The sequence below is a fragment of the Hyaena hyaena genome, unplaced genomic scaffold, assembly GCF_003009895.1.
Source record: "Hyaena hyaena isolate Hyena2069 unplaced genomic scaffold, ASM300989v1 scaffold_240, whole genome shotgun sequence".
Lineage (NCBI taxonomy): Eukaryota > Metazoa > Chordata > Mammalia > Carnivora > Hyaenidae > Hyaena > Hyaena hyaena.
Window position 1 is genome coordinate 470,791 of NW_024080873.1, and position 27,597 is coordinate 498,387.

Sequence of the window (27,597 nt, forward strand, 5' to 3'; positions counted from 1 at the left end):
AGAACATGTGTTTTTGTGATTTTGAATAGTTATCAAATATTTATTCAGATGCTAACACATTCTTCAGAAACAAAGGATGCGAATTTATGAAACCAAATTACCGCAAGCACAGAAATCCATCACCAATAAGTCATGCAGCGAACAACAAACTAAGAAAATTTTAGAAATGATAAAAGATTCCTTTGATAACCAGGGCACCTGAGTGGCTCAGTCAGTTAAGCATCCGACTTCGGCTCAGGTCATGATCTCACAGTTTGTGGGTTCGGCCCCACATCAAGCTCTGTGCTGACAGCTCGGAGGCTGGAGCCTGCTTCAGATTCTGTGTCTCTGCTCCCTCCCACTTGTGCTCTGTCTCTCTCCTCTCAAAAATAAATAAAAATATTTTTTTAAAAAGATTCCTTTGTTAGCCATTTTACCAACACCTTATAGAAACAGTAATACTCAAACAGGCCAGTGCAATTTAACTAGATAGATGCAATTGCCTTTAGACCACGTAAAAACTTCTGCCATTTTTTTTTTAATATTTTTTATTTATTTCTAGGAGAGAGAGAGAGAGACAGCGTGAGCAGGGGAGGGTCAGAGAGAGACGGAGTCACAGACTCTGAAACAGGCTCCAGGCTCTGAGCTGGCAGTCAGCACAGAGCCTGACGTGGGGCTTGAACCCACGAACCGAGAGATCATGACCCAAGCGAAAGTCGGACGCTTAACCGACTAAGCCACCCAGGCACCCCAAAAACTTCTGCCATTTTTAAGGAGAAACCTAACCATTAAAATGTTCGTATTTAGACTCCTGGGAAAGTGTACACCAACAAAATAGCTCTTACTCTTGAAAAGAATTATGTAGACTAATTACAAGTTAAAAGGCAGCATTTTTCTTGATTGCTGCAAAGTCACAATTCAACCTCATTTCTTATTTTCCATGAAAGCTAAATTATTAAATTCATGCAGAATGCAATAGTTACAGTTATTTTTAACCTGCATTCCTAGCGCTAACTAATGAAAGCTAAAGATCAAACGAGTAGAAGAATTTTACAGGAATATATTAAATTTCCCCACTGTTAACTAAGGCAACATAGCCCAAGACCGACATGGAGACTATCTCTATATTCCAGTCTTGAATGGATACAATCACGAAAACAACATAATCACGACACTGACAACCATCCTGAAATAAAGTAAATAGTGCATTGGGGGGCGCCTGGCTGGCTCAGTCAGTAGAGCATACAACCCTTGAGTTGAGGTCATGAGTTCGAGCCCCATGTTGGGTGCAGAGATTAAAATGGGGGGGAGGGTATTTATTTATTCTGAGAGAGACAGAGGCAGCGCCAGTAGGGAAGGGGCAGAGAGAGAGGGGGTGAGAGAATACCAAGCATGCTCCACATTGCCCATGTAGAGCCCAATGCAGGGCACGAACCCACAAAACCACAAGATCATGACCTAAGCCAAAACCAAGAATCGGATGCCCAACCATTTGAGCCACCCAGGAGCCCCAGAGATTACTTAGATGAATAAAACTTGAAAAACATACAGCGCACAGTGAAGCAACAGCATATATTTTTTGCACACCCTAAGCCTACCCATAGTGAAGATGAGCAACACCTCTAATCTGACGATGCTTATAGTCTCATGTGCTTCTATCATCATCATGACCCAGCAACCTGGCCTGACAGCAAAGTACACGGGGTTCACGGTGCGGTGCAGGCTCATAAGGAACAAGCCTGGATGCAAACCCAGGCTCCAGCACTAGCCATTCAGATTACAGTTAATCACTTCCTACCTCGGAGTCTGTTTTCTCATTGGTTAAATACAGGGAACCTGCCTCAGAGTGGCGACAATATGAAATGTGCCTAAGGGCCAAGAGGGTCTTGACATAGGAGATACTCTAGAAGCATGTTTCCTCCCTCCCGTGATACCATGCGGCATAGTCAAGGGAGGTGAATGATGGAAAAGAACTTGAGTTCTAGTGATAAGTAGGTTATCTCTAATCAAAGACTAGAGTGGGATCTTTTATGTAAGTCACCAGCCCCAAAGTCAGAAAATACACGAGATTCCCACTCAGAATATACACTTTTAACTTCCCTGCTGAAAACCTTTCAGTAGCTTCCCACGACACTCTGTAATAAAATCAACACTTCTTAGCATGGCTACAGGTCTCATAGACATGATTTGGTCTCACAACACTCCCTCAGTCCAGGAGCTTCTGCCACAATGACCCCCACTTTGCTCGGTGAAGCCCCCAAGCTCTTTCCAAGTCTGGGTCTGGAACTCTCAGGACCCTCAGCCTCAAGTGTTCCTGGCTTCTTGTTGAAAACAGCAGACTCTTCTTACCCTTCACATCTTCCACTGAGCCTTCCCTATCCCTTCACCTCAAGAAGCACTCCACCCACTACGCCCAGTGACCCACCATTACATCCTTCACGGCGTTATCCCCCGCAATGAATGACAAACTCTTGTAGCAAGGGAACTAGTCTTTTTTACCACAGTGACCCCAGCACATAACAAATACCTGTTTAATAAAGAGTCCTTGAATAACCAAAGCAAGACCTAGGATTTAGAATGCCCGACTGGATAAAACAGTCCCTTTGTGCCAAGCCCTCCACAAAACACTTAAACTAATCCATTGGGTCTTCACAGTAACTCCGAGGTAGATATTATTAACTCCCACTTCCCACTTGCCCAAGGTGATACAGTGGTATTAATAGCCAGGATTTATTGCGTTCTACCATGTGCAAGGCAGGCACCGTCGAAGCCCTTTATGTGTCTTCTCTCATCTGATATTCAAAACAACCGCATGACAGGACTACTATTATTATACTCATTTTCATATGAAAAACCAAGTGAGGCAAAGAGAGGTCAAAATTAATTGCCTAATTATGTAAGAAGCAGAGCACCAATATGAACCGTGCAATTGGTCTCCAAAGCTCACATTCCTAACCGCTACCCTATAAAGTGTAGTTGACACAGAGTTTTCGCCAAATGACGACAACGCATTAAAGCACTTTACTCACAACCAGGCACATAGCAAACACTTACAAAATGTTGGCTACTATTATTCTTAGTCTGAATCCAACACTTTTGTTTTTCCTATTACATCCTGCTGCATCCCAGAGAGTCAAGCAACTCTTTAAAACAAAACAAAAAAAACCTGAGTTCCCAAAGTAGTTCATCGGCATATGCAAACAGCTGTGTATCTTTGTATATATTGCAATCCATCCTGGGTGTAGTGATTGCTTAAAAATAAAATCTTTTCTTAATTTTTTTTAATGTTTATTTACTGTTGAGAAAGAGAAACAGAGTGTGAGTGGAGGAGAGGCAGAGAGAGAGGGAGATGCAGAATCTGAGGCAGGCTCCAGGCTCTGAGCTGTCAGCACAGAGTCTGACACGGGGCTCGAACCCATGGACCATGAGATCATGACCTGAGCCGAAATCGGACGCTTAACTGACTGAGCCACACACATGCCCCTATTAACTTTTTTTTAGAGAAGAGAGAGCACACACAGACAGAGGAGGGGCAGAGGAAGAGTGAGAGAGAGAGAGAGAGAGAGAGAGAAAGAGAATCTGAAGCAGGCTCCAGGCTGTGTGTGAAGCCCAACATAGGGGTCAATCCCACGATCCTGGGATGGTCACCTGAACTGAAATCAAAAGTCAGGACACCCAACCAACTGAGCCACCCAGGAGCCCCACAAAAATAAATAAATAAATAAAAATTAAAAAGAAAAAAAAAGAGGTGTCCCATGCAGAGCACAAAACACAAAACAATCAATATAAACCTACCCTCATCCCGTGTACCTCTCCCACATTTATGTATGTTCTTGACTTTGTATTTTCATTTCATCGCAGACCCTTCAGTTTAAGTCCAGTGGGCATCTAACAAAGAACAAAGATTGGCTGCTCTGGTCATGGTGATTAGTGTGGACCTTTCGTGAAGTCCATGCCATTTCTTGCCAGTGTATCAACACGTCCATATTTACAATTTCCTCTTTCTTTTTTTCCTAGCAAGCACAAAACAGTTTATTAAAAACCCGTTTTCCATTTTTAAATAAATAAGTAAATATTCACTGAAATAGATGAAAGCAATCATTTGGCCAAGCAATTGCTCAAGCACTACCACAAAGACGTGGCCGGCTACACTTCCGCAAAGGAATGCCTGGCTGGCAGGTGGCCCTACCATGTAACAGCTCACAACACAGCTCCATGAGACTGAGAAAATTTCCGTGGGGATGAGGTCACTTGTAAAAACACAGAGTTTGCAATAATGGCAGAATGTTCTGGAAGAAAGGTCCAGAAGAAAAAGATCAAACGGAAGCTACGGCAGGTTCCTTCTCGGTTCCCGCAGACGTCTCAGAAAACAGGGTTTGAACTACAACTTGGCATCACATAGGCAAGGACAAGAAGCGGCTGAGGTGCAGAGCAAGGCTCAGACGGTATCTAGTGTCCCTTCCAGCCCTGTGGGGGCTGCAATCAGTCCTCAAGATGGAGAAGACCGTCTCGTTCTGAAGGGGCCAGCTGTCATCTGGAGAGCAGCTGTACCTGCTCAGACACCAGTGACGACATCTGTCAAAACAGCCTGCTGCTGCATTATTGCCCTGGACTTTCGAGTTTTCTTGAGAGAAACAGCTGAGTCCTGTTCACCACTGCAGGGCCGGGAGGGCCACAGGCAGTGAGTACAAGTGTTTTCTGAGTTGCCATGTTGAGCACCGCAGCTACTACACAATAGGCTCAAAAAACGTTAGAATTCCGTTGTTTATTTTGCTTTCAGATCAACTTTACAAAACAGAAAGTGAGAAATTCAGAAGAATCTGTATATTTCTCACAAATGAGGACTCACGAAACAAAGACCAAAATAAATTAATAAGAACCAGAAGGGGCGCCTGGGTGGCTCAGTCGGTTAAGTGTCCAACTTCAGCTCAGGTCATAATCTCACAGTTCGTGGGTTCGAGCCCCACATCGGGCTCTGTGCTGACAGCTAGCTCAGAGCCTGGAGACTGCTTCAGATTCTGTGTATCCCTCTCTCTCTGACCCTCCCCTGCTTATGCTGTCTCTATCTCTCTATCAAAAATAAATATTTTTAAAAAAGAACCAGAAGTAGAAAAATATATTTGTGAATAATTTTTTTAAGTTTATTTATTTTGAGGGAGTGTGTGTGTGTGTGTGAGTATGTGTGAGTGGGGCAGGGGCAGAGAGAGGGAGAGACAGAGAATCCCAAGCAGGCTCTGGGTGCTCAGCTCGGAGCCAGATGCAGGGTCGACCTCACAAATCCTGAGATCATGATCTGAACCGAAATCAATTGTCAGACAGACCCTCAACCACTCAACCGTCTGAGCCACCCTAAACAACTTTATTTCCAAATTAACGCAGTAACCTGAATTCACTTGCCAACACATTTAGGGTTTGAAAAGAATTCGTTCTCTTTACACACACCACTTCCTCCAGGCTTTTCGTTGTTTTGTTTTTTAACTGAGCAAATCACTTTGTTATAGGTAGTATCAAGAGGAACCAAGTCCAAATCCTAAATCAGTAGAATCCAGATTAGTGACATTTTATTACACCGTTATTCATTTTGGAACATTTTCTTTAAAAAAAAAAAAAAAGGTCAAAGAACACGAGCAAAAGCCCACAAGACTGGTTCTTCACTGTTTCCAGCTGAATTTAATAGAGATGGAAACTGGGTCTTTGTTACTTGAATACATCCTAAGTTTTACTTGAATGCTTCATTTGACAGCTAGTATTTATCAGAGCTATGTCCTTAATCTGCTATGTATCACAACCCTTTAGAAACCCACAGTATCACCTCTGTGTATTCCCCACTGGGGGTAAAAGGCATTTTAAGCATGTCATTACCCAAAGAAGTAACATTTACTAATTCTGCTACACTGCTAGCGTGAGTCACAGCCGTTTTTATTTGTAGGGTGCTGAATAATCAGGTATCAGTGAACCTTCACAACCATCCTGGGCAGAAGACTATTAGGAAATCATTTCACATTCGCATGGAGACACCAAGCAGCAGACGCAAGAGTGAGAAGAGGCTCCTGGAATAAAACGATGATAGCCAGCCAGCAGAATACAGAGTGTAGAATGTCTCTGACAGTTCATTTAAAAATTATATTTAGGGGCTCCTGACTGGCTAGTCAGTACCGCATATGACTCTGAATCTCTGAGTTGTAAATTCGAGCCCTACGTTGATGTATAGATTACTTAAAAATAAAATCTTGACCAAAAGAGCTACACTTAAAGAGGAAGAGGAAGAGCAGGTGGAGGAGAAGGAAGAGGACCCTGTAGCTCCTCATGGGAATTTCTGGGTGGTGGGAGGGGAGGCGCAGAGGGAAAGAGAGAATCTCAAGCAGGCTCCACGCTCAGCATGGAGCCCAACACAGCTTGATCCCACGACTCTGGGATCAGGACCTCAAGAATCAGATGCTTGACCCACTGAGCCACCCAGGCATCCCAAGCATTTTTTTTTTTAATTTTATAAATTTTAAAACCAATACAAATTTTACATGTACAGTTTCCATGAAACTGTTCAACACTATGTTGGAAATAAATGACTGACGAGATGGACAGCAGCCACAGCTCTACAGAACAGCAACTCACAAGAAAGCCAGTGTTCAAAGAGCTTCATTTCAGCCTCAAAGACTATTTCTGCCTCTCAGCCCAAATTCAAACACTATGAGATTGTACCTCCAAACTGATGCAAAGGTCCTCAAAGCCACAGAAATAAGACAGCACCAGCACGATACCCAGGACCACAAGGGCCTCCCCAAGTCCCACCCACCAAACTGAATTCCACAGGGAACTTAGCACAATAAAGCTGAAAGTCGAAGGAGGGTCAAAAGGAACCCACTCTGTATGGGAGTAGGCAGTCACGGTCCTTGCTGAGCATTTGATCTTATGTTTGGTATTTCTTGGCTACATCCTAAAATATGGCATACAGCCTTCAAATCTTATTCACTTCCCATCTCAAAAGTATAAGAATGCAAAGGTGGGGGGCATCTGGGAGGCTCAGTGTCAGACTCTTGATTTTAGTTCAGGTCATGGTCTCACAGTTTGTGAGATCAGGCTCTGCACTGGGCTCCATGCTAACACTGTAGAGGCTGCTTGGGATTCTCTCACCCTCTCTCACTGCCTCTCCCCCATGTGTGCCCGCCCTCCCTCTCTCTCAAAATAAACAAATAAGCATTAAAACAACAAAAAAACACAATAGGGTTAAAAGCAACCATTTTCTGTGTAAAGTTATTCATTGATTTACCTAAAAGGTAAGTTAAGGAATATGTAGGTAAAATATTGATAACTTATGGAAAATATATTTACAAAGTTTTAATCATATAAGGAAATGTTTATGGAGGAGTTAAAAAAAAAAAAATGAAAGAAGGGAGCCTGGGTGGCTCAGTCAGTCAAGTGGCCGACTTTGGCTCAGGTCATGACCTCACAGTTCATGAGTCCAAGACCAGTGTCAGGCTCTATGTGCTGACAGCTCAGAACCTGGAGCCTGCTTTGGATTCTGTGTCTGCCCCTCCCCTGCTCACACACTCTCTCTCTCTCTCAAAAAAAATGAGTAAACATTAAAAAAAAGTTCAAAAAGAAAGAAAGAAATTTTTGCAAACAATCATGAACACAACCAAGTTTAAACTAGATATATAAAGACACAGGATTAAGGAAAAAGTGAATATGCAAAAATATTGAAAAGTTCCTTTCTGGATAATAAGATGATAGGTGATTACCACCTATCACATTCCTCCTTGTATTAGCTACATTTAATTCCCCACCTCCTCTGCAATTGGCATACATTACTTTTTTTACACTACATAAAAATTATTCATTCTCTTCAAATAAAACCATAAGGTCAGTTTTGGGGTCTCAATAAAAAAAAACAGTGACCTTGGGGTTCATGACTGGCTCAGTTGGTGAAGTGTGAGACTCTTGATCTCAGGGTTGTGGGTTTGAGCCCCATATTAGGTGTACAGAGATTACTTAAAAAAAAATAAAAATCTTAAAAAAATAGTAATGTTATCGATTCACTTGAAACCCATGGTCTTTTATCATTGTAATAAGAGGCAGTTTCACCACAGCACACACCAAGATAAAAAAAAGTCTCACTTGATCCAATTACACTGCTTATTAAGAGCTATTTAATGAGAAAGTCACACCTTTGAGTTATTAGAAGCTATAATGGTCCTGCAGAGTTCCAAACAAGTAAGCTAACAGAATTACCTTTGATTCTAAATTGTTTGCCGGCAAATTAATCCATCTGTCCCTGAAAAACATTAAGTGTTCCTCCAGTATGTGCAACTTTCTCCAATCTCATTTTAATCAAGTAAGTTAGCCTCAGTTGAGAGAGTAGGTATTTTTCCACAGAGCTCCTGTATACTCATGGATATATGACATACAAAGAAATGCACATATTTAACGAGTACAAGGTGATGAGCTGGGACGTATGCAAACACCCGTGATACCATCAGCATACTCGAGGTAAGAGACATGCAACACCTTCCGTGTCTTGCATCCTTTTGTTTTTGTTCTGTGTTTAAAAAAAAAATTAACATGAGATCTGCTCTATTAGCAGATTTTGGGGACACCTGGGTGGCTCAGTCGGTTGAGCCTACGACTCTTTATTTTGGCTCAGGTCATGATCCCCAGCCAGCCGGTGGGAGCATGGAAATTACTTGGGATTCTCTCTCTCCCTCTGCCCCTCTCCTGCTCTCCAAAAAAATATACAAATAAATAAAAATAAAAATAATCTCTAAAACAAAAACAAATTTTACAGTGCACAATACCATATTGTTAACTACTGGCACCATGTGATACACTATAGCACTTAATTCATCTAGCATAACTGGAACTTTACAAAAGCTAGGTACTTTTAATTGCTTAAATTACAGTGCAAAGAGTTTAGTTTCTTTTAATTTTCCAAATGTATATACAACATAATACCACAAAAAAATGCATCATCAATAGATACATTTTAGGGCAATCTGTCTGTCTGTCTGTCTATCTATCTATCTATCTATCTATCTATTTATTGGCAGATAGAGAGGAAGCCGAGGGCAGAGAGAAAGAATGAATCCCAAGCAGGCTCCATACTGTCAGTGCAGAGTCCGTCACAGGGCTCGAACTCACAAACTGTGAGATCGTGGTCTGAGCCGAAAGCTCAGACACTTAACCAACTGAGCCACCCAGGTGCCCCTTTTGGGGAGTCTTTTATGTTTGGACATGTCAAAGAAAAAAAAAAAGGCCTGTTTTTTGAGATAGTGACATCTGGAAGAAGACTGGAAGGAAATAATGAACATTCCAGACAAAAGGAACACTAAGGGCAAAAACCTTGAGGTAGAAGCTTGCTTAGCAAGTTTAGGTAAGACCAAGGACACCAATGTGGTTGGTACCCATGAGCAAGCTGGGAGGTGGGAGAGGATAGAGTGACCAGGGGTCCAGATCTTGTCAGTCTCTACAGGGCGCTGTAGGCCTTTGGGGTTCCTCAGTGAGACAGAGTCCTACAGGGTTTGGGACAGGGCGATGTCAGACTTGACTGTCATTTTAAAAAGATCTTTCTGGATTCCCTGGAGAATAAACCATGAACAGGCAAGGATGGAAAAAGAGACCATGAGGAGGTTACGGCAATAATCCGGGAGAGAAACCCCACTGCCTCGGAGAACAGCAGTGGCAATGGTAAGAAGAGGTCAGACTTTACATACATGTTGACAAAATGTGCCAAAGGATCGGACGCGGGAGGTACGAAGAGCAAAGGAGGCCACCGAAGGCTTTGGTTCAGACAACTGCGTCAATCATATGCTGAGATGCAGAAGCTTAAAGGTAGGTTTTCGGTACCAAACTTTTTTCAGGCCTGGATATCCCATTGGTGTTTTACAGAAAAGCTCTTGGAACACATGCCTTCTGGGTATTACCCAAGGAAATTCGTGGCTTCTTCCTGCAAGTACTTCTGTGATCAATTTTTTTCGGAGGTCTGCTTAGCCAAAATGTTCTTTATTCTTTGGAAGAATATCATATTCTCAAGTCAATGGCATGGAATGTCTGCTCTTTAGTTACCTAACAGCAGCCTCTTCACTAAGAGATGTAAACCATGACATTTTTGCTAAATGATCACCACCATTGTATTACCTCCCACCTCCAGCCTGTCCCAGAGTTGCCACTTCCTATCAGCATTTTTAAAATTTTTCTTAAATGATTATTTATTCTTGGCAGAAAGACAGAGTGCGAGCAGGGGAGGGGCAGAGAGAGGGAGGCACAGGATCCAAAGCAGGCTCCAGGCTCTAAGCTGTCCACACAGAGCTGACGCAGAGCTCCAACCCATGAACCATGAGATCGTGACCTGAGCTCAAGTCGGCCACCTAACCAACTGAGCCTCCCAGGCACCCCTCCTATCAGCGTTTTTTAAAAACAGTTGATCACTGGGGTGCCTGGGTAACTCAGTTGGTTGAACGTACAACTTCGGCTCAGGTCATGACCTCACCAATCATGGGTTTGAGCCCCACATCGGGCTCTGTGCGGACAGCTCAGGGCCTGCAGCCTGTTTCAGATTCTGTGTCTCCCTCTCTCTCTGCCCCTCCCCCACTTGCATGCTATCTCTCTCAAAAATGAATAAATGTTAAAAAAATTTTAATAAAAATAAAAGTTGATCACTTTCTCCTTCTTGAAACACCTTCTTCCCTTAATTATCAAAGACACTACGATTTTTGTTTTTTCTTCTACCTGATACCCCTTTTCTTTTCCCTTCCTGGTTCTTTCTTACCTCTCTGACCTCCTAACACTGGAGTGCCCCGGGGCTCGGTATCAGACCTCACAGTCCCACAATCATATCACTCAGTCTTTAATACTGGTCAGCTGCAAAATTTATATTTTTAACCTGGACCTCATTCCTTAAAATCCAGACTCTGTGTATCCAGATACCTACTCAGTGTTTCTATTTGAATGACTAATCAAAAGCTCAAACTCAAGTCCTGAATTATTCCCTATGCTTGCTTCATCTGTGGTGTTCCCCATCTCTGTTAATGGAAATGCCTTCTTTTCTATAACTCAGGGCAAAAACCTAGATGTTATCCTTGACTCTTCCCTTTCTCTTACAACCCACGCATAAACTATTAGGAAAGCCTGTTGGCTATACCTTCAGAATATGTCTAGAATCGTCTCATTACTACTACTCTCACTCTAGTGTGAGCCTCCCATTGTCTATGTGCTTGATGTTCTAACAAGCCTCTATGTTAGCTAGCTATTACAACCCACTTCTGAAATTTAGTGAGGCAAAGCAACAATCATTTATTAGTTTATGATTCTGGGGCTGGCGATTTGTGTTGGGTTTGAAGAAGAGGAGAGAGGGTACATCTCTTGCGAGTCTTGCTAAGGCTCACTCATGTGGCAAATGGGGACTGGTGGTCTTGAGGCTTCAGCAGGGATGGCTTGTCCCTGCTACATGTGTTACAGCAAGCTACTCCATGCTTCCTAACATGGTGGCCTCATGAAAGGCAAGAGGAAGCCACATGGCTCTGAGACTAAGAAATCCCGCTTCCCCTGCTGCTGATTAAAGCAGTCACAAGAAGCCCAGATTCAAGGCTGTGGAGAAATAGGTTATTACCTCTTTATGAGGGAAGCAACAAAGTCACTTTGTAAAGAAATGTGCATATAGGAAATGTGAGGAATTTGGAGCATTGTTTGCAATCTACCGTAGTCTTCTAATTGCTCTATTCTGTCTTTGCCCACTGAAATATTAGGCATAGCCAGAGTGATTATTATTTTGTATACATTTATATTTATAAAATTTATATACATATTTAAATGTTATTTATTTATGTATTTATTCGAGGGGAGCAGAAAGAGAAGGAGAGAGCGAATCTCAAACAGGCTCCACACTGTCAGCATAGAGACTGATATGGGCTCAAACTCACAAACTGCAATATCACAACCTGAGCCAAGATCAAGAGTCAGACGCTCAACCTACTGAGCCACCCAGGAACTCCCAGAGTGATTATTTTTTTTAAAAAATGTTTAATGCTTATTTTTGAGAGAGAAAAAGAGAGGGCGTGTGCATGAACAGGGGAGGAGCAGAGAGAGAGGGAGAAACAGAATATAAAGCAGGCTCCAAACCCAAGCTGCCAGCACAGAGTCCAACACAGGGCTCAAACTCATGAACCGTGAGATCATGACCTGAGCCAAAGTTGGACACCTAACCTACTGAGCCACTCAGGCACCCCACTGAGTGATCACTTTTAAAACACCTTTTTAAAAAAATAATCAAATTTTAAAAAAATAAAAAAATAATCAAATTAAATAAATAAATAAAACACCTATTAGATTTCTCCTCTCTTAAATTTTCACAGTGCTATGTGTCAATGATATCTCAGTAAAGTTGGGGCAGAAATGCTGATAGGTCAGGTAAGAGGATTCAAAAACAGACCTCTGGATTTAGCAAAATGAAAACCACAGTCACTTTGAGGAGAGCACATTTTTTCAGAGTGGTGAGAGAAGCTGGATTACAGTGGGTTCGAAGAAGAAAGAGAAGAAAGTAAGTGGACACGCAAATTTTGCCATAAAGGGGGGAAAAGAAATTATGTGGTGGCATAAGGGGGAAATGGGGTGAAGAAAGATACTTTTTTCCCTAAGGATTTAAGTTTTTTTAAAAAATTTTTTTTAAGATTTTATTTTTTGGAGAGGTGCCTGCGTGGTTCAGTTGGTTGAGCACTCTTGATTTCAGCTCAGATCATGATCCCAGGGTCATGGAATCAAGCCCCACATCTCAAATCAATGGCATGGAATGCCTGCTCTTTTTTTTTTTTTTTTTTTAAAGTGCTTATTTATTTAAATAATCTCTATACCCAATGTGGGGCTCAAACTCACAACCCTGACATCAAAAGTTGCATGCTCCTGACTGAGCCAGCCAGCCACCCCTTTAAAGACTATTTTTTTAAGATTTTAAGTAACCTCTACACCCAATGTGGGGCTCGAACCCACAACCCCGAGCTCAAGAGCCACACGCTCCACCGACTCAGCCAGCCAAAAGGTAATTTCAGGCTCCCCAAAAGGTAATTATTTCAAGATAAGAGAAACAACCTGTTTACATCAGGAATGAGGGAAAATGCAATTTTGCAGGAGAGAAACTGGAACCAAACCTTTGAAGAGGTAAAAGGAACAGGATCTTATGCATGAGTGAGGAATCGTCCTTAGAAACACAGACTGCTCAACAGGACTCGAGGCCCTGAAGTAACAGGAGGGAAATCCGAGGTAGATGCACATATGCCCGCCTCCCAAATCCACGGCAGTCATCATCGCTTATCAAGGCATTTTTCACACCTGAGTCCAGAACGAACCTAACATGGTCAACATAACGTTCCAGGCATACCCACGACACAGGAGAGCTGGCACACGTGATGAAAAGCATTTTGGAAATCCGAAGGTCAAAAAGAAGTCCAAAAAGCAAAAAGGCCACTGCCTCTCCTTTCTCCAACAAATAACACAAATCTTCACTGGAAACGTACGTTGTTTTGAAATCTAGAAAGAGTGCTCTCCCTGCGGTCCTACAGTGACAGAAACAAAGGTGACTTGCTGGGAGGGGCAGAAGCTGCAAACAAGAAGCTTCATCCAAACTTGACATGCAAACTACTATGTGTAACTCCCAAGCCAGAGGAATGCTTCAGAAAAACTCGGTCGGCCTTACTCATAACCTGCCTCCTCCTAACCTGCCTTCTTCTTCAGTAAACACTAAACAGTCCTCACTTTTTGGACTTTGATACCATAGTCAACAAGCTGTATTATTAGATGCTCAGCATCTTCATTAAACGCTCCCCCTACTTCTTTTTAGTTTATTTTGAGGGGCGCCTGGGTAGCTAAGTCAGTAGAGCAGCCGACTTCGGCTCAGGTCATGATCTCACACTGTGAGTTCAAGCCCCACATCAGGCTCTGTGCCGACAGCCTCCTTCGGATTCTGTGTCTTCCTCTCTCCCTGTCCCTTCCCCACTCATGCTCTGTCTCTCTCTCTCTCTCAAAAATAATATAAAAACATAAAAAAATTAAAGTTTAAAGAGAGGGTTGGGAGAGAACGAGCACACGCAAGCACAAGCATAGGAGGAGGGGGAGGGAAAGAGAGAGAGAGAGAGAGAGAGAGAGAGAATCTCAAGCAGACTCCAGTGACAGCATGGAGATGCTCTCCTACTTCTTAGGTATAATGGAAACTACACTCTCCTTCTTTGGTGGCCACCACAGTGAAAGCTAATCTTCCTTCCAAGCTCCAAGGCCCAAAAGGAGCCTTACCTTTCACTCTCAGAGCTCTGAGCTCATGCCATCCAAGTATCTTCATCTCCCATATATACTAATCACTAGTATAGGTGATCTAAACCCTCAGAAACCATAATCCGTCTCTCCACCCTGGGTGCCATGGTCTCCTGGGGTCCATTTCTAAGTCAGTGATTCATCTCATATACCAGTCTCCATAGCACCTCCGTTTCAGCCATCTACATCCCTGGCCCAATCCTACATTCTATTCGCACCCTAAAATCTCAGACTCCAATGTTCTTCTCTGATTCTGGAGTACTTCTATCAGCTCTCTCCCTTATACCTACGCGCACACCTCACCCAGACTTTGAATCCCTTGAACCAATATTTTCTATCAGTCTTCCAGCCTCCTCTTGGCTTGGTCACCACCTCTATGCAGCCGAAACCTCATGCTCCAACACTTCGACCACTGTCCGACTAATACTTCGAGCTCCCTTGTATTCCTACCACGGGTATATAACCAAATCCAAATACTGGATCATTCCAACTAAACATAACTTCTGCTTCTACTTTGCTACAAAAGTTATGCAATTATATGAACTAGTAACATTTCAAACTAATGATTCTTGCCTGTCTGGTAGACCTTCCTAAAACCTCTAGACAGTGCCCTCCATCCTCCGTGGTATTTGACAGTTGTCCATTCTCTCCTTCTGAAACCCACTATGTCCTTGCCTTCTAGAGCTCCAGTGTCATTAGACTGTTCCTTCATTCTTTTTCATTGGATCATCTTCCTTATATGGTGGCACTTCCCAGAGTTTCTCTTTTGTTTGATTCTTTCTCATTCTCTTAGGTATCGACATCTATCCACCCACTGTTTTAACTATCACCTACATGCTGATAACATCCTAATCACTATATTGCCTGAAACCACCTCCTCCTCCCCAGGCCAATGCTGCCAACTGCCCCCATCTGAGACTGATCTTAGTTTCCTGATAATCCTCCTGTGATATGTACTTTGGGAAGCCATAAACCTAGAAAGCATCCTTGACTCCCACCTTTTCCTCATCCCACAAATCGAATTGGACTTCCCCTTTCATCATCTTAACAGATCTTGGATCCATCCTATTCTCTCTACCCCCCTGCATCATTTGGAGCTCTATCCTACTGTGCTTTCACAAATGGGCCTTGCTCCACTACAATCCATTCCTCACCATGCCACGTGAAACTGACCTTAACTTTCTTCAACTTAAAATCTCTTACCCACTGGATCACCACAGCCTCAAGGATAAAGTTCAAAATCTTTAAAACAGTAGGAAAGAGGGCCTTTCATTATGTGCCCTTTGTTTGTTATATTAACCCTCATCTCTCTCTGCAGCCTGTAATACATTAAGAGTCTCTTTTGTCTCTGATCTGTCAATTTGGCCTCAGTCCTTTCTCAGGCCTAGAATGTTTTATTTCTACTTGCTTTCAAAACTCAGTTCAAGTGAACATGCCTCCAGAAAGCCTTCTCTGACTCTCCTGAAATCTCACAGTTTTCCTCTGTCTGCCACAGTACACTATGCATACCTCTAACTGTAACATTTCTCTCTATTCTGGGCCTCTCTGTGGTTCCCATGCAGTACTTTAAGTTCTCTGAAGGGAAGTTAGGGACTCCGGACCAGAGCAGATACTCTTTGTTTAATTAAAAAAAAAAAAAATACAGTATCTTTTTTAAGTTTTATTAATTTAAGTAATCTCTACACCCAACGGGGCCTCAAACTCACAACCTCAAGATCAAGAGTCACAGGTTCTTCCAATTGAGCCAGCCAGGCATCCCAAATAAATACAGTATCTTTACTATCTATGACTCTAAAAACTCCATTTACTTAAATGTTTCAACAATGCAAAACTTTTTTTTTAAGTTTTTTCATTTGAGAGAGAAGACCGAGCACACGAGAGGGGGAAGGGCAGAGACAGAGGAAGAGAGTAAATCATAAATAGACTCTGCACTGTCAGAGCAGAACCTGATATGGGGCTCAAACCCATGAACCGTGAGATCATAAACTGAGCTGAAGTCAAGAGTCGGATGCTTAATGGACTGAGCCACCCAGGTACCCCAACAATGCAAAACTTTAATAAAAACTTTCTTCCACTCCCTCCATGTGTCTCCTAATATCATAATCTACAACCTGAAGTTTTGGTTACATAAATCAACCTGTTCAATGATTGTTAAAGTAAAATTTACAGTAAATTCTGAAAGCAGCTAGGCCAAAGAAAAAGGTTTTTAATGAGAGGAAAGAAAAGTACACCGTGACAGTGAGAAAACCTGGTAACTGGGGTGCCTGGGTGGCTAGGTCAGTTAAGCATCAGACTTCGGCTCATGTCATGATCTCACAGTTCGCGAGTTCGAGCCCCCACTGGGCTCTGTGCTGACAGCTCAGGACCTGGAGCCTGCTTCAGATTCTGTGTCTCCCTCTCTTTCCATCCCTCTCCCACTCACACTCTGTGTCTCTCTTCCAAAAATAAACATTTTTTTAATGTTTAAAAAAATTTTTAAAAAAAGAAGAAAACCTGGTAACAAAACTATAGTTACAACATTCACAATTATGACATTTGTTCAACATGTTTATCAGCCAAATTAGCAAGCTTTCATTTATTCAACCAAAGAGATTAAAGGATAGACTCTAATGCACTGAAAAGAACTGAAATCTTCAGTTCAGAACCTTGGGTGGAATGTTTCATTAGCCTCCAGGCAAATGAAAAGACAAATCTCTAAATAAATAATAACAGCTGACTAACTATGCAGTTTGGATTCTTAAATTCCTTAGGCCTAAAGAAGTATTTTCCCCATCATGAACAACAGAAAATTATACAGTATTTAATATCAAAGCTTTTGAACATCTTCAAAATATATAAAACTAAAGGAACTCAGTCTAATTGAATAAAAGCCAATATAAATTTAGCAAAATTCTAAAATCATAACTGTAATGTTATTACTTCCAATAGGACTTGAAATAGGGTACAAAATTATGAGGAGTGCTTTTTACACTCCTTTTTACATTTTAATGCTTTTTACACTTAATTTTACAAAATTAAGCACAGTGCTTAGGGGGCCCAATTTATAAGAACAACAATGTTCAACTTATTGTTTGAAATTAGATGGGATCTCCCATATTCCTTGAAAGTCTGTTTTAAGCTTTAATTTTTTTTTAACATTTTTATTTATTTTTGAGAGAGAGAGACAGAGCATGAGTGGGGGAGGGGCAGACAAGGGGAGACAGAATCCAAAGCAGGCTCCAGGCTCTTGAGTTGTCAGACAGAGCCTGATGCTGGGCTCAAACTCACAAACCGTGAGATCACGACCTGAGCCAAAGTTGGATGCTCAGCCCACCGAGCCACCCAGGCACCCCTGTTTCAAATAATTTAAGTGGGAAGGGTGTCTGGGTAGCTCAGTAAGTTAAGCATTGAACTCTTGATTTCAGCTCAGATCATGATCTCAGGGTCATGGGATCAAGCCCAATATGGGTGAGGCCTGCTTAAGGCTCTCTTTCCTTCTGTCCCTCTCCCTCATTTGTGCTCTCTCTAAAATAAAAATGTTTTCAAATAATCTTTTAAATGTTTTAAAATAGTTTTAAATTTTTAAATAATTAAACAATTTAAAATGTTTTAAAATAATAATAGCTTAAATGGGAGAAAAACTGATAAATAGCCCTTGACTTATTAGCTGAGCAAATCTTGTTTCCTATCATGTAGACACTGCCTTCATCCAACTTATCATGAATTGCAAATGCACACTTATACTTACTTAACTATACTCTATTCTATTATACTACTCATCTCTAGATCTGTAGTACATTTTTTTTTTAATGTTTATTTTTGAAAGAGAGAGCACATGAGCGGGGAAGAGGCAGAGAAAGAGTGATAGGGGCAGAGGATCCAAACCAGGTGCTGAGCTAACAGCAGGGAGCCCAATGTGGGGCTCAAACTCAGAAACCTGTGGTCATGACCTGAGCTGAAGTCAGACACTGAACCGATTGAGCCACCCAAGCACCCCTAGATTTATAGTACTTTTTCAAAAATATACAATATAGAGGCACCTGGGGGGCTCAGTCAGTTCAACATCCAACTCTTGGTTTTGGCTCAGGTCACATCACAGTTTGTGGGTTCGAGCCCCATGTGGGGCTCTGTGCCGATGGTGTGGAGCATTCTTGGGATTCCGTCTCCCTTTCACTCTGTCCACTCATGTACACATGTGTGTGCTCTCTCTCTCTCAAAACTAAACATAAAAGAAAATAAATTAAAAATGTACAATATAGATTTCACATCTCCTAAAGAAGCACGTATTGCCAACATGTATTGTGATTAGAACTGAAGTTATCATTCCAGGTTTCTTTTTTTTTTTTTTTTTTTTAGGAACCATAAATAGATGTCCACTGATAGATGAATGGATAAAGAGGATACAGTACATTTTATTTACACACACCAGATATAATTCAGCCATAAAAAAGAATGAAAGCCTATCATCTGCAACAATATGGATGGACCTAAAGTGCTTTATGCTAAGTGAAATAAGTCAGAAAAAGACAATGTCTGATTTCACTTATATGTGCAATCTGAAAAACAAAATAAATGAATAAAACAAAACAAAACAGAAACAGTCATAGAGTAAACTGTTGCCAAAGAGGAGAGAATGGGGGGGGGGGGCACAAAAGAGGTAAAGGATTTAGAGGTACAAACTTCCAGTTACAAAATCAGTAAGTCATGGGGATGTAATATACAGTCAATAATACTGTAAGAATTTTGCATGGTGACAGATAACTAGACTTAGGGGGATTTTGTAATGTACAAAAATATCAAATCACTATGATATACACCTGACACTAATAGGATATTGTAAGCCAATTATACCTCAATTTAAAGTATATAGGCTCACCAGCAATACTGACACTAGTACTTCCTTGCATGCCTTCCAAATATAGTTATAATTGTATTTTTCATTGTGTTTTTTTCTCCTCAAATTTTAAGCTAGAAAAGCCTCCACTTGGATTTTCTTCCCTCAGTTCTTACATTTCTCCTCAATCTTCCCATCTTGATCTGGTCCATTTCTAGAACTAGAAAGTTCTAGAAATTTTGCAAAAGCAAAACTTTGAAAACTTATGTTTCCTTAAACTTTCAAAATCCCTAACAGTGACATAAGCAATTTAATTCACAGAATGGCTTGTGAACAACATCCAAAAATTATCACAAGGCTATGAATATTATGTCTCAGAACTATTTTAGAAATCATATTTACACCTGCAGAAAGGTTAAACGATTCACCTATAAGTTCCATTAACCAATCAGCAAATGAAAAACTATTGTTTGTATCTCTACGGGCATTTGTATTCTTAAACTAATGATTTATTTACCTTTGGATTATCAATTCTCAAGTGAAAGCAACAATCAACTGAAATCCAATAAATTTCAGCTTGATAAAATACATGTTAACAGACATGACATTGATAGATATTAACCAAGTGATGGTAACTACCTAACATTTAACCAAGTAAGCAAATAACCAAGGCAGAGGTTTCGGCTACCACTAATCTACCACTAGAACTCAAAATACTTTGAAAACTGCATACTCATCCAATTGTTTCTATATCATATCTTTAAACATAACATTAAAAAGCTCCTGATTATTACATTTCAAAATTTAGATGAGTCATAGTGCTTTGTATACAAGAACTGAATGTGAATCAAAATTGTAAATATGCACCTGCTTTGCTAGTCAAAAAGTAAATGTGGACAGATTCAGAAAGATTAAAGCATAGAATCATAAAATACATTGTTTTAAAAATGGTCGCTTCCCAACTGTTAACACAGTTCAGTAAACATGCCAATCACCCCTCCTCTCCTTGAACATTTCAAAATTACAGAATACTTCTGATCCCATCCTCTCACTTTACACATAGGCACCTAAGACCTAGGGTCTTTCATAGTAGTTAGCAGGATTACAACCCATCTAACCATCATGGCTGAGGCTTACTAGAGGTGAAAGAAAAACTGAATGAGGTCTCAGAAGAGCTCTCATTTGATATAGAATCATGAGCTTCTGTACCTAAACCTGGAACCTGAAATTGAACCATCAACAAAAAGAAACCGACATCCCAAATCTAGACAAGGAAACTGGCAGATACAATGAGGGAAAAAGGCAGGGAATGTCATTTTAGTTTCTGACATAAAACCCTAACCATTAAGGAATTCATCCAAAAAATGTTGTCCAATGGATGAATGAATGATTGCATGATACTTGACAGGATGACTTCACTGATATTATAAGCTCCAATTTCAGGAACTAAACTGAAGGATCATGATGATGCCACAGCTGAAATTAAAACTCATACGTGCAACACACAACGGCAAGTCTCTGCAAATCTCCGCATAGGTGTTGTAGGCATTTCACTATATATATATATATATATTTTTTTTTTCCAGGTAATTCCAGCAAGGGAGGACAGAGCCAGAGAAACAGAAGGTCTGAAAACAGGCCCTGCTCACCCATAAGCCTTTGCATTGAAGTGGACAGGATCCGAATGAGTCACTGGTAATGAGAAGGAGACCGTCCCCGTCCCCCCAGGTCCCCCACCTCCCGACCAGAAAGGAAGCGACCCAGAATCTCCTGCACTGCCTTCAACTAGGGAACCGGTCAGGGAAGAGTGGAAAGACTGCAACCTGCTGCAGGTTAAGTATGCAAGGATCGCGCTGATCTGTTTCCGAGTCAAGATCCTGCGGAGCCCCACCGCAGGCACCAGAGCCGGCCCCGCCCGGGCCTCACGGAGCTCTCTTAACGCAGAAGGCCTAGTCCTCCAGGAGGTCAGAGCCGAGACAGGAAAGGACGAGGCCAAACGGCAAGACCTGTCCCCTTGCTGGCCACCCACGCCCTGGTGAGGCCCTGCCGCCACATGCTCCACTGCCGCGGCTCCCAGCACAGCCCCAGGCCTGCAGGGCCTAAACCTCCCTCCACGCCAAGCTGAGACAGGCCCCAGGCGAGGGCGATCCAGCGGCCTCTGAGCAGGGGGCAGCGGCCCGCAGCCGGCCGCCTGCCACCCCGCATCGCTTACCTCCCTTCTGCCACAAGCTCAGCCCCGCGCCTGCTGCCTGACGTGGCCCGCCCCGCCGCCTCGAACGCCTGTGGGCGGGGACTACGGGAAGAGAACCAATGGACCGCAGAGTGCGAGTGCCTGCCACGCCTCCTCCGGCTCCGGCCCGCCCCTCCTCGCTACGTCGCACGCAGGCCCAAGGCCGGGGCCGCGCCCTGCGGCTGGAGGGCGGCGTGGGCGGCTGAGTGCTCCTCCGCCGGGGCCTGGGGGCAGGAAGCGCGGCGCCGGCTGGTGGGGGCCGTGGGGCTGCACCGCAGTGGGGATTAGCCCACGAGACAGCACGTTAAAGGAACTCGCCTGGAGACGCCGCTGCGGCGTGCGCGGGCAGTCCTGTTGGCAGCCTGCCCTTATGCAGCTTTTGACGATGCAAAGCAGCATCTTGGCCTTTGGAGATTTTGTTTCTCAGGAAAAAAAAAAATAGTAGTCCCGATAACATGAAGGATTCAGAAAATGTATGCAAACAGCCGGCTTCTCACTTCGTTATTCCCCCTGTAGCTGCTGCTTCGTATTTTTACTCCCTTGGCCAACACTGAGTACTGCAGCTCTCGGTGCTATACTGGTACATCCACCTGTTGGATAGTCCTGTAGGACGTTATAGCCTGGGTATTTCTGCTTGGTTAATCTGGGGAGAGCAGGCGCACCTGTTACTATTTTTGTCTAATAATTACTGAGTGTCCACCTGTGCGTGAACATTCATTTTTTTTTTTTTCCATAGGAAGGATGTAAAATACCGCGCACCAGAGAACGGAAGCTAAAGGAGGCAGCAGGAAGAGAAAGAAAAAAAATGAGGTTATGAAGGAATGGTAAAATTATATACAAGAGTTAAGTTGCTCTAGAGAACCTGACTTACCCAGCAGTTTCCAAAGTACCTTCAGAAGTAGGTATGTATATAGGGGTGTCTGGGTGCTCAGAGATCTCACAGTTGGTGAGATTGAGCCCTGCCTCCACTTCCTCCGTGGCAGCACAGAGCCTGTTCACTCAGAGTTCTCTCTCTCTCAGAACATTTTTTTAAAAAAAGAAGATATATGTAAAAGTGGAGAGCTTTTTCAAAAACGCTAGTACCTAGAGCCCATCACTAGAGATTCTCAAATTAATAACTGCTCTGAGTCCTTGACATTGGTACTCTTAAGCTTCCAAAGTCTTTTGGTGCTGACAAGAGTTCTACTTCTCATTTGTAGGAAGGATTTGGTTCCCTAAACTCCACTTTAGAAAAGCAATTGTATACCACAGACCATTTCAGTTTGCTCAATAACCTATTATGCATTCATTCTGTAAGAATTTATCTGAATTAATTTTAAACCTACTAATATATTCAATCTCTGTTACCTGTTGAGATAAAGTAGTATTATAAGGTTTATAATTGCCTTCTTGATTTTATGGAATTTGATGTGTTGACCTTAAAAAGAAACTGGCAGTTATTTTACCAGTAAAAGATGGGTTTATACAGGAAATAGCAGAGAATTGCAATCCAGGACATGCAAGCTACAGCAAAACCATAGGCAAGTCCAACAAAGGGGAGGAATATTATTTTATGGAGAAGAAGAATGAAATCCAATGAAAATCCATTGGAGGAAAGCAAGAGTTCAGGGTGATACTGGTTTCTCATTGGCTGAGTTGCAGGGGTAGTCCCTTTCTTGTCCGAAGTGCAAGGTACATCCTCTCCCTGTTGGGGCCTGTAATTGATGATTCTTTCCTGTTGAGGATTCTTCTGTTGGGTCTGTAATTGACATTGAGTGGTATGGCTTTTCCTACCAGGCTCCCCTTCAGGTATTCCAAGTCCACTATACTGAGGTTTTCCTTAATTAATTTTCACAGTTGATATTTTCCTTCAGTCATAATAATTCCAAATGCTTCAGTGCTTCTTTTAGGACCATTTTAATTCTTTATTTCCCCCTGGTTTAAGCCATTTTAATTTTTTTAATATATATTCTTGAGAGAGAGAGAGACAGAGTGAGAGCAGGGGAGGAGCAGAGAGAAAGGTAGACACAGAATCCAAAGCACACTCCAGGCTCTGAGCTGTCACCACAGAGCCTAACGCAGGGCTTGAGCTCATGAACCATGAGATTATGACCTGAGCCCAAACTGGATGCTTAACCAACTGAGCCACCCAGGCACCCCGAAGCCATTTTAATTCTTTTTAAAAATTCTTCTATTCCCTTGGGGTGCCTGAGTGGCTCATTCAGAAGAGCATGTGACTCTTAATATCAAGGTCATGAGTTCAAGCCCCACATTAGGTGAAGAGATTACTTAAAACTTTTTAAAAATTCTATTCCCATGTTTCTTGAGACACATTAGTCAAAATTATAAGTGAACACTTAACTATGTGAAGAGCACTGTCCGATCAACTCATTTAATCTACAAAACAACTGACGAAGCCAATATAGTTATTACCTACATTTTATAAATAAGAAATATTAGGCACAGAATGGGAAGCATCTTGACCAAGAACATTCATCTACTGAGTGGCAAAACCAAAATTTGAATTCAGGCACTCTGGCTCTCAATAAATTAATTTCCTGTCTCTACTATAGAAAGGCTGGCTTTTAGGAGTACATAGGGAAGTGCCCTTTTTAAAAAAATTATTTTAATGTTTATTTTTCAGAAACAGAATCTGAAGCAAGCTCCAGGCTCTGAGCTGTCAGCACAGAGTCCCATGCAGGGCTCAAACTCATGAACTGTGAGATCTTGACCTCAGCCAGTCAGATGCAACTGACTGAGCCATCCAGGCATCCCAGCAAACACCCTTGTAAAGACTGATGTAAATAGGAGCACGAGGGTGGCTCAGTCAGTCGAGTATCTGACTTTGGCTCAGGTTATGATCTCACAGATTATGAGTCTGAGCCTCACATCAGGCTCGCTGCTCTCAGCCTGTCAGTACAGAACCCATTTGGGATCCTCCATTCCCCCTCCCCCCTCTCCCCCCCTTATGCTCTCCCAAACAATAAATAAGTATTAAAATTTAAAAAATAGTGATGTAAGTTTGTATGTGATTTTTTACTTTTTAAAAAATCTTTTAAATGTTTTGTTTATTTTTGAGAAAGAGAAAAACAGCACAAGCAGGGAAGGGGGAGAGAGAGAGAGAGAGAGAGAGAGATACAGAATTTGAAACAGGCTCCAGGTTCGAAGCTGTCAGCATAGAGTTCAGCTCAAGGCTCAGATTCACAAACTTCAAGATCATGACCTGAGCAGAAGTCGAATGATTAACCGACTAAGCCACCCAGGTGCCCCACTTTTTTTTTTTTTAAGTAACCTCTATGCCCAATATGGGGCTTAAGCTCACTACCCTGAGATGAAGAGTTGCATGCTCTACTGACTGAGCCAGCCAGGTGCCCCTATGATTTTTCGCTTTTAAAAATTCAGATTCGTGGCACCTGAGTGGCTCAGTCCATTAAGAGTCTGACTCTTGATTTTGGCTTAGGTCATGACCTCACAATTCATGCGTTCGAGCCCCACATCCAGCTCCGCACTGACAGGGCAGAGCCTGCTTGGGATGCTCTCGCTCTCGCTCTCGCTCTCTCTCTCTGCCCCTCCCCTGCTTGTGGGCACACATGCATTCTCTCTCTGTCTCAAAAGCTGCTAGTCCACGACAAGTGCTGAAATCAAAAATAAATAAGGACAATGTATTGAGTCTTCCTAAAAATAAATATATACAATTTAAAGAATGGTCCTTTTTCTGAAATTATGTTTTGGTGGTGGAGGTGGTAGTGTTAAAAATGTTCTCTCTTGGGGCACCTGGGTGGCTTAGTCGGTTAAGTGTCCGACTTTCACTTAGGTCATGATCTCGCGGTTCGTGGGTTCGAGCCCCGCGTCGGGCTCTGTGCTGACTGCCAGCTCAGAGCCTGGAGCCTGTTTCAGTCTGTGACTCCCTCTCTCTCTGACCCTCCCCTGCTCACGCTGTCTCTCTCTCTCTCTCTCTCTCTCCTAGAAAGAAATAAAACATTAAAATAGAAAAAAAAAATGTTCTCTCTTGGGGGCACCTGGGGGGCTCACTCAGTTAAGCATCCGACTTCGGCTCAGGTCATGATCTCACAATATGTGAGTTTGAGTTCAGAGCCTGGAACCTGTGTCAGATTCTGTATCTCCCTCTCTCTCTGCCCCTCCCCTGCTTGCACTCTGTCTCTCTCTCCCTCAAAATAAATAAACATTAAAAAATTTTGTTTAATATTCTTTCTTGTATAGAATGATAATTTACTAATTATACTTGTTTGGAGTTTGGGTTTTTTTTTTTTTTAAGTTTATATATTTTGAGAGAAGACAGCGCAAGCAGGGGAAGGCGGGGGGGGGGGGGGGGGGGAGGAGAGAGAATGAGAATTCCAAGGAGGCTCTGTACTATCCATGCAGAGCCTGGTGTGGGGCTCAACCTCACAAATCGTGAGATTGTGGCCTGAGCCGAAACCATGAATCTGACACTTAACCCAGATGCCCCGAGTTTTGGGGTTTTTTTAAAGTTTTTGATGTTTTACTGATTTAGTTTGGTTAATTTAGGGAGAGGGAAACTAAGATGCCAGAGGAGTGTAGTCCAGTCCTCTCCCTACTGCATACCCACAGCAATGGCCCCAGTTGTGTTCGGGTGCTAGAAATGTTTGTAAGTGATAATAACACACTTCGAAAGAAATCAGGGTCAAGGTTAGAAAACAAAGATTAGAACTGGTTCTGATAGGCCAGCTGTGTTGTTAGCCAGGAGGAAAAGGCTCCTGCCTGCTTAATTAATCAGATTAGCTAAGTAGATTGGTTTCCTTCTGAGCTGAAAGCCAAGAATGGGGCCTGAGGGAATACAACTACTATATGCAGTTACAATTTGATTGAGGTAGGACCTAGGAAGGTCAGCTTGGTGGAATAGGGCGCACCCATATCTGATACGGATATTTCAGAGCCCTTATACCCGTGTTTCCCTGACAGTCAGCCTGGGGAGATTTTTTCAGAAAGGGCCGGGAGAGGGAGGCCTCTCTCAGAAGCAATGGGACGGGCATCCACTCCATTCATATAACCTACCAAGGTGGAGCTAGCTTGAATACTAAAAGGGCCAGGACAGATGGAATTTTCAATGGAAGGATGAAAACACGCTTCAAATCTATACATTATTTTCCGGATAGGCTTAGATTGTGAATGCAAATGTACTATTTGCCTTTTAAATATTCAAGACGAACCACTGTCTTTAAGAGGTAAGCAAGCAGACAGCCTTTCTCAGTTAACCTTCGTGTATTATTTCCCCTGAAGTAGTTAGGCAGTTAGTTCTCTATTGTACCAGACCCTTTAGATAAGTACACTTTTTGAAGTCTGCATAGAAGGGCCTATTGACTTTAACAACAACAAAAGAAAGAGAGTAAGAAAAATGTGTCCACTCCCAAATCATTAACTGAACTGAAAGGAATATGCTAACAAAGAAAGACACTGTAGTCTGAATCCTGCGCTGTAAGGGAAGGTCACGTCACCCACAGCATCAGGAAAGGCACAAAGCCTTGAACTCAGGCCCAAGCATGCTGGGCTAGCTTAACACACCCACGCATTCATCAGCAGGCACGAGACCAGGAGGAGAAATTCAGAACTGAGTCACACAGCTCCACTGTGGACACATTAACAGAAAGCAATCTTATTAGATTTAATTAGTTGTGAGGACATGGCTCCCAATAGTTTCCCATTTCTTTCAGCGTAAAAGCCAAAGTCCTTACAAAGGCCAACAAGTCTATACATGATTGGCCTGTCCTGCACCATGTATTTCCATACACACGCGCGCGCGCACGCATATACACACACGCTCACACACACACAAAACCAATTCTGCCTTTGACTTTGCCTTCCACCCTCCTCACCAGCTCACTTGACTTCAGTCACCCTCCCCCCTTGCAGGACCTTCTGGACTCATTCCCTTGGATCACAAAAGTCAGCCAAGACATTACCTGCCGGGCAAGGCCCACTCCAGCAGTCTGGGTCCCACCAGGAAACAGCACAATCAAATTAGGAAAATTGGAGGAGACTTAGATAAGAGCCTAGAAACAAAGGGATGGTCAGGGAACAAAGAGATTACAAGAGAGACTTAGTAATGGGGGGGGGGGGGCAAATCACCCCTGAGCCTCAAAGGACAAGGGGAGGAGGAGTTAGCAAACAGTGAGGAGGCTGTCTACATAGAGACTACCTGACAGGAACTGGGATCGTCCATCGAGGAACACAGTCGATCCATAGTGACCCAACAGGAGCAGAACCCAGGAATTAATACCTTCACCTTCCTTGTTCTTATTTCTCCTTCTGGATCTTCTGAAGAAAAGGA

General features: G+C 42.6%; 1 protein-coding gene across 3 annotated transcripts in view; it reads right to left on the bottom strand.

Annotated features, from left to right (window-relative positions):
• Positions 1-27,597, bottom strand: part of FOCAD (focadhesin) — a 387,127-nt gene that overhangs the window by 306,471 nt on the left and 53,059 nt on the right. The window contains exon 1 of one of the 3 annotated variants that reach the window (XM_039244408.1): positions 21,294-21,345. The exons of 1 other annotated variant lie outside the window; for it this stretch is intronic. The gene's annotated coding sequence lies outside the window, so the exon portion shown is untranslated. Of the gene's footprint in view, positions 1-3,774; positions 3,958-21,293; positions 21,346-27,597 lie in introns of those variants that run through there. One more of the 3 variants, XM_039244409.1, reaches the window with a different exon arrangement.